The following is a 7015-nucleotide window of genomic DNA, read 5'->3' on the forward strand; positions in this document are numbered from 1 at the left end:
GCTAAAACTAATGCAAATTTCTTATTTCTAATATCATTTTATTTTGAAAATATTTAAAGCCTATATCTAAACCTTATAATACTTATTTAATTTTTAACATTAATGTGTATGTGCACATTTCCAAGGGTCTCATTAATTTTTGAAGATTCTTACCTATTAAATTTATAAGCTAACTAAATTATGTTATTTTTCTATAGAATTTCACATTAATTTTTAAAAATTCCCTTCAATAATATAATTCAGTTAGGAGGTATCTTATAGTCTAGGCTTTGAGGCTACAAGCTCTGTGTGTAAGGGCACGTGTGAATGCCCTTGTGGATTCCTTTGGTTTGAGGTAGTCCTAGACATTAGTTCATTACCTTTCCTCGTGTTCCATTAGCTCTTTGGTTTAAGGTAGTCCCGGCCATTAGCTTTTTATCTTTCACCACATTTCATGTTCCTCATCCAAGCGAAGAAGAACTGGAACTTGGTTCCATGGTGAAGTAGCTTCTATAATGACCTCTTGTAGAAAGTGGGGCTCCTGCTTGCACACTGTGTGCTTACTATTGTGTGTTTTAAGGAACACTAGTCTGTAATGGTATAGCAAAGGAGACATGTCTCGATTACTATGAAACTGCAATTTCTGGTGGATTGCTTGTTGATTATCTTCTTTTGTTTGGGATAACACTTGACACCAATTGTTTGAAACATTGTGGTGTCCGACATGGTTTGACCACTTTTTGAGGGAGCGAACCTCGAGGATCCTGGTCCTAGTCATGCTCCCGCTCCTACAATAGAGCTTCACGCAAAAACAGGGTAGTTTCGTGTCCTTTTCATGACGTTTACGGCATTGTTTACGAGCCAATTATTTTTATGGTGGTAGTTCCTGCGATTCGAATGTCTTCTTAATAGGAAAACACTTTGTTGAGTCATTTGCTAGGACATGGGGTGGGTTTGAGGAAGTGGGATTTGATGCATTATAGTTAATTGTATTGTCGTTTTCACAACAATAAGTCGAGATTGGGTTTGCATCAAGGGTTTCACTCTGGTGAAACATTCTTTGGTGCTTTCTGGCAGATCTGAAACTAATTTGAGTTACGTTTGTTTTACTTTTTTTAAAAATTGTAACAAAAAATGGTTTTTTTTAATGGCCTTACATCTATAGACTCACGACTCTAGAGGCTCTTGTCAAAGAGATCTACCAATCTCTACCCATGGCAAGAGAAAATAAACAAACCATAGATGACATGCCAAACCCTATGACCTTCTAGCCCCACACACATGGAGTCATCAAAAGGAAGACACATCTAGCCAGAACCCCCCCCTCTTTCAGTCTTCAAATAACTAGACTCTATACCTACTAGCTACAAATGTTAGGTACCACAAGAGGCATCACCCCAGGAGGTGGATAATGACACCAAAAAAGATGCTACACATGATGCATTGATAGAGAAGATATCGAGGCAACATGAAAGAGAAAAACAAGTTGCCAAAAGGATAAAAATAGGGACCAAAGGGTCTATCACACCAAAAAAAGATGCTCAATATGATCTATGAATAGACGGGATGCCAAGGTAACATAACGAGAAAAAACTAGTTGCCAAAAGCACAAAAGTAGGGCTTGCATATTATGTAGATCATGTGTATATAATGGAGTAGGTAGAGAACATTATGTGCCATCCTCCCCATGCACGGAGTACAAGGTTGTGATATCATTGACCCTTTGGGTCTTTTGTAGACATTAATAAAACCTACCCTCCCTTCTCTCTCTCTCTCTCTCTCTCTCTCTCTCTCTCTCTCTCCCCCCCCCCTCCAAATCTCGGACATTCTCCTATGCCATAAACTAACACCTCCTTAAAGAGTGGGCATTGTTTGCTTGGATGACTTTATCAACGAGGATGGTGTCACATAATGAGTCCCATGACTAACCACTAATTTATAGGGCTTGACACTTGTTTTTCCTTTCTTCAATGTTTCCACATTTATGTTTATGATCAATTTACACATGGAACATATGAATTTGTTGGGCCTCATAGACCCATCGGATCTTTAGTAGACGTTAATGAAATCTCTCTCTCTCTCTCTCTCTCTTTGCATTGTGCATAGGTCTACAAAGTATGTGGATCTGTCCATTATGCATATGTTTCTCTAGTTATTCATAGATAAAAATTACTCATTCTTAGTATCATAGAATCTTTCTTCCTTTCTTTCTCATGCCCTTCTACACCTATTTCAAGCAACAAAAAGAAGCAAGAATAGGTATGAGTAAGCTGCTCATGTTAGACTTGATAGCTTGCAAGGATGATCATTACAAGAGAAGGGAGGTGAGGACGAGGACCCTGGTTCTTACCCAGATATTTGTAATTAGCAACATCCTCAAGACAAAGCTTGAATCTACCTCTCTCTCTCTCTCTCTCTCTCTCTCTCTCTCTCTCTATGACCGACCTCTATCCATATATTTCTCCAATTATTCATAGATTATATTTACTCATTCTTAATCTCATAGAAATTTCCTCCTTTCTTACTATTTCAAGCAACACAAAGAAGCAAGAATAGGTATGAGTGAGCTGCTCTACTTAGTCCACAACTCACAACAAGGATGGTGGTCTGTACAAGAGAAGGGAGGTAACGATGAGGACCATAGATGGTCGAAGTTGCAAATGTTGAGATATCGAGCTCATCTAGTGAGGCGGTGGACACTGACGACCCGCCTGGGGGATAGGCCCCACACTCACACCACTGGCATGGTTAGTGAGATCATGGGTGATATGCGGCCAGTGGGATGACAGGCTGTGTGACAGCCATTCTAGAGACTGGCATAGTTATAGCGCCAGCTCATTTAGTTGGGTTCACCCTATAGAGAACCCGTGTATGTATTGGTTGAATACCTTTCATATTATTGTGTACTTTTATCTTGTATATGGTGTGTTGAGTGTTGAGTGAAGAAGAAGAAGATTTTCAGCCTCTCACCTTGTGTGTTCTCTATTAGGGTTTTGTGAGTGTGTGTGTGTGCTTGCAAGAGCTCAAGCTCTCTTCCCCCCTGCATCTTTTCATGGTATCAGAGCATGGTTCATGCTAAGGGCTGAGCTGCAAGCAAGAGAACCACAGGAAGCGGTACGAGGGTAAGAGCTTCAACTACTCTTCCCTATTTATCTTGGTGACTGCACCCTTGTCGGGAGCTCTACGGGAGGCACCGGCAACGATCTCTGATTGAGGAGCTTTCTTCGCGGGAGTAAAGCTATAGGGCAACTATTTTGTCCTATAGGACAATTTCGTGGGCCAAAAACGCGTTTCGGGCGCATCTGGACCTCCGTTTTTCAAAAAGCAGGCGATTTCGAGCACTGTGGGTAAGTCATCGATTCTCTGCAGAACTCTGTTTTAAGAACTGCATGAAGACAGATTGACTGTGCAAACACTGTGGGTGCTGCAAAGAGGTCTACAGTTGCCATTGGGTGTATGTATGCACATTGAGGTCACTGGTTGTGACATTTGAGAGTACTACAGTACCACTGCAGAAAATACAGCAGTTTGTGCAGGACAAACCAGAGTGCTGTTTCTGGTAAAATTGTGTGTTTGGCAAAATGTCAAATGATGGAATAACCCAGATTGTGGCTGAGAAGCTTGACAAGAATAACTTCCATGCTTGGAGGTTCAGGTTGACGAATTTCCTGATGGGAAAGGGCTATTGGGACTACATAGAAGGTGAGCATGAAGAGACACCGGAGATACCAGATATAAATCCGACTACTACAGATGTGAAACAGTTTAAAGACTGGAACCAAGGAGCCAGGAAGGTTATGTATTGGCTATCCATTAGTATACATGACACCATGATTGGGCACATTCAGGATGCCAAGTCCCCCAAGGAGGCGTGGGACACCTTAGTAAAGCTTTATGAAACAAATACCAAGGCACACAAGATACAGTTGAAGAATGAACTTCATACTGTGGAGAAAAAGAGCATGTTTGTGAATGACTATGCGTTGAAGATAAAGGGTATTGTGGAATCCCTTGCATCTATTGGTGTGTCAGTAGATGATGATGATAAGGTGGAGGTCTGTCTACGTGGTCTTGAGCCACAATACAAGGCGTTCAAGACGTCTATTCAGACTCGAGAAAACATTCCCAACTTTATAGATTTGGTGTCTATGCTGATTATCGAAGAGAAGAGCTTGGGTGAAGACCAACAGTCTTCACAAAGCAAAAACAGTTCAGAGCAACAGGCCTTCTACACGAGTTCAGGAAGAGGACGAGGTAGAGGAGGCCGTGGATGCGGTCAAGGAGGTGGCCGAACAGGTAATCAGAATTATGGCTAGCAGTAGCAGCAACAACAACAGTCCCAGAATCAACAACAACAACAACAACAACAACACGCAGGTGGAAGAGGCAAATTCAGAGGCAGGGTCAAATGTGATTACTACATCACGTAAAGGAAAAGAGAAAGTGGTTGAGCCCCTTGGTATGCCTGACATTTCTGCAGGGCATTCTCATGTTGATGGAGAGTCTAGTGGCTCAGATATGAGCCTTGATGAGGAGCTTGGGATCCCAGCTATGAGAACACCTAGTGTAAAGAAGGCTATGGAAGCCATGAATGAGAAGCTGCGAAGATCTGGGAGAGTGAAAAATCCTGTGCAGAGATTTACCTATGATGGTTATGTGGCACATCACTATGCATATATGGCAAAGGTTGTGCACGTTGTTGGGCCCACATCCATTGATGAGGCTGTTGGAAATGTGTATTAGGAGAAAGCTATGGATGAGGAGATGGATGCACTATATGGAAATGAAACTTGGGATTTAGTGCAATTGCCTGAAGGCAAGAAAGCCATTGGATGCAAGTGGGTGTACAAAGTAAAACATAACAGTGATGGAAGCATAAACAGGTACAAGGCTAGATTGGTAGCCAAAGGATATGCGCAGACATATGGCATTGATTATGAGGAAACTTTCAGCCCAGTTGCCAAGATGGCAACAGTGAGAGTTGTGATAGCAGTGGCTGCGTCAAAGCAATGGTCTTTACATCAAATGGATGTAAAGAATGCATTCTTGCATGGAGATTTGCAAGAAGAGGTGTATATGTTGCAGCCACCTAGTTATGAGGATGTGAGTCACCCCGAGCATGTTTGCAGGTTGAAGAAAGCCTTGTATGGCTTAAAGCAAGCGCCAAGAGCATGGTCTGACAAGATTTCTGAATATCTTGACACTATTGGCTTTCATGTAGCCAATGCAGATCTCTCGCTGTATGTGAGACATGGTGATAGAGGGGTTGTGCTTGTTGTCATCTATGTAGATGACTTGATCATTATGGGAGACCATGATGCAGAGATCTTTGATGTAAAGATCTTGCTTAGACAGAAGTTCGAGATGAAGGATCTGGGGGAGCTCAGATATTTCTTGGGCATTGAGGTGATTAGGTCACCACATGGTATTAGATTACTGCAGAGACAGTATGGCTTGGACATGTTGTCCAAGTATGGTATGACAGGCTGTAAGCCTATTTCTGTGCCATTGGATCAGAATGGCAAGTTGAGTGTAGATTCAGGAGAGATCTTGGAGGATCCTACTATGTATAGGCGCATAGTAGGAAGCTTGATATACATGACGATCACCAGGCCAGATTTGAGCTATGCTGTTGGGTTGGTGAGTCAGTTTATGCAGGTTCCACGGAAACCGCATTTGGATGCAGTGAGACGCATACTGAGGTATGTGAGGTCTACTTTGCATTGTGGACTATTCTATGAGACTGGGACATAGATATGTGTACATGGGTACACAGATGCTGATTGGGCTGGTAGTATCTCAGATAGAAGATCTACCAGTGGATTCATGTTTTCTTTGGGGAGTGCTGCTGTGACTTAGAGCAGCAAGAAGCAGCCTACGGTTGCTCTATCCAATACAGAGGCCGAGTACAGAGGAGCTGCTATGGCAGCATGCGAGGTAGCTTGGTTGAGAAAGCTACTTGCAGATTTGGGTCTATCAGTGGATAGACAAGTTGTCATTTTCTATGACAACATTAGCAGTATACAGTTGGCCAGGAACCCAGTCTTTCATGCTCGCACGAAGCATATAGAGGTCCACTACCACTTCATCAGAGAGAAGGTCTTAGCAGGAGAACTTGACCTTGTTTATGTCAGCACAGAGGATCAGGTAGCTGACATCTTCACCAAAGCATTGGGTACAGAGAAGCTCCGCAGATTCAGGGCTTCGCTTGGTGTACATGAGATGGAGTTGAGCTCGAGGAGGAGTGTTGAGATATCGAGCTCATCTAGTGAGGCGGTGGACACTGACGACCCGCCTGGGGATAGGCCCCACACTTACACCACTGGTATGGTTCGTGAGATCATGGGTGATATGCGGCCAGTGGGATGACAGGCTGTGTGACAACCATTCTAGAGACTCGCATAGTTATAGCGCCAGCTCATTTAGTTGGGTTCACACTATAGAGAACCTGTGTATGTATTGGTTGAGTACCTTTCATATTATTGTGTACTCTTATCTTGTATATGGTGTGTTGAGTGAAGAAGAAGAAGATTTTCAGCCTCTCACCTTGTGTGTTCTCTATTAGGGTTTTGTGAGTGTGTGTGTGTGTGCTTGCAAGAGCTCAAGCTCTCTTCCCCCCTGCATCTTTTCAGCAAAGCCTCTTACCCTAGCCCATACTTCAAATATTTGTAATTAGTAACATCCTCAAGATAGAACTTAGGCAAGGGTAATCTACACATTGCACCAGTCGGTAAACTCTCGAGGTGCTAACTCTTCAAGAAATGCTACTACCACATGCGTTCAAGCCCCTATATAAAACCCTCTTTATACAATGTATAAAATTGCTTTTTGATTAGAGAGTCTATGTATGTACACATTCATCCTCGTATATTTTAGAACATCCCACTTGTATATATGTACTCTAAAGGAGGCCTATAAATATACCCCAGCCAGTAAAAGCCTGACATCACCCGCATACAGAAAATTTCCCAATAAAACTCTTGCAAAAAGACACCATGACAATGGTGACCTACCAGAGATTTAGCAAAAGGAAGAG

The sequence above is a fragment of the Cibotium barometz genome, chromosome 48 (assembly GCF_041138505.1).
Source record: "Cibotium barometz isolate CiBa-2024 chromosome 48, ASM4113850v1, whole genome shotgun sequence".
NCBI classification, from domain to species: domain Eukaryota; kingdom Viridiplantae; phylum Streptophyta; class Polypodiopsida; order Cyatheales; family Cibotiaceae; genus Cibotium; species Cibotium barometz.